We start from the raw sequence: 1,473 nt of genomic DNA, 5'->3' as shown, positions 1-1,473 counted from the left end.
GTGATTTGTTCTGTAAACTTTCATCCAAATCACAATTAAAAAAAAAAAAAAAACCTGCTGCAAAAGACCTCTTTAAAGTGTTGAGGAATAGAAATGTCACTTTCAAGACTAAAGTGAGCCTAACCCAAGTCATAAGTCAACTGACTCATATGCATGTGAAGGGTGGACAATGAACAAGAAAGAGCAAAGAAGAGTCGATCCATTTGAATTGTAGTGTTTGCAAAGAATACTACCATGCACTGCCAGAAGAAATGCTCTTTAGAAGCAAGAATGGCCAGACTTCATCTCATCTTTCATCATGTTGTCAGAAGAGACCAGTACCTGGAGAAGAGTATCATGCTTGGTAAAGTAGAGGGTCCGTGAAAAAGGGAAAGACCCTCAATGAGACTAATTGGCACAGTGGCTTCAACGATGAGCTCAAGTATACTAACGTTTGGCAGGATGGTGCAAGACAGGACACTGTTTTGTTCTGTTGTGCATAGTAGGATCATTTTGAGTCAGAGCCAACTCATCGGCACCCAACAACAACCAAACAATTGTTGTCGTTGTCGTTAAATGCAGTAAAATCAGTTCCGACCCACAGTGACTCTATGTATAACAGAATGAAACACTGACTGGTCCTGCCCACTATATTGCATTGCCACCATTAGATTTACTGTGGAAAAGATTTAGATGACCCTTTAACAAGAGATTCATTACATTGCCTAAAGTTTTTATCTCAGCTTTGTTATATTTCTTTAAACTTACTATTCTTGACTTCTTAATTAGATAAAACAGTCCATCACAAAATCCTAGCACAGTAAAGGCAGATAGGCAAAATAAGAAAATTATTAAGGCCCTAATTAAAAGATTTGAGAGGGGAGTGACCTGGACATAAAACTTGTACAAGCATTTGAAAAATAGTTGAAACCGAGTAAAGTAAAAACTCATCTATTTCCCCCATCCTGGTTAAGACAGATGATTAGAACAGATAGGACCCCAGTTGGGAATAAGTAAGTAAACTTAATTATCCTCAACTATTTCCCCACCTCAGTTAAGACAAATAGGACCCCAGTTGGAGACAAATGAGTAAATACAATAAGCTCAGTTCTTCCCACTTGTGATCCTTTTTGCAAAATGAATCTAACTGCATAATAATATCATAGTTCAGACTCTCATTTTCTGGCCATCTATCCCCAGACTTGAGCCAGTATTGTGGCCAGACGATGTTACAGGAAAATACCATTTTTTTTCTTTTTATAGGCTCAAAGCCAAAATGAACCCAGTTTTTCAGAATGCAACCAAGGGAGCTGCATTCTGGTACAGAACCTTGGCTACCCATTTTCCAGTCACTCTCACTGTTGCACTGGTGCCAAGCACACATACTCTTTCTTACACACAAACAAATCAAGCAGAGCCAGACCAGAATCCAAAGTAAAGGATCCCTAAGAAACACGTGGGCTGTGGAGAGATTTCGATTGAAATATTTTTATT

Source organism: Orycteropus afer, unplaced genomic scaffold, assembly GCF_000298275.1.
Source record: "Orycteropus afer afer isolate SDZICR_OR568_19922 unplaced genomic scaffold, OryAfe1.0 scaffold00493, whole genome shotgun sequence".
NCBI classification, from domain to species: Eukaryota; Metazoa; Chordata; class Mammalia; order Tubulidentata; family Orycteropodidae; genus Orycteropus; species Orycteropus afer.
Note: the sequence above shows the minus strand (reverse complement) of the source record.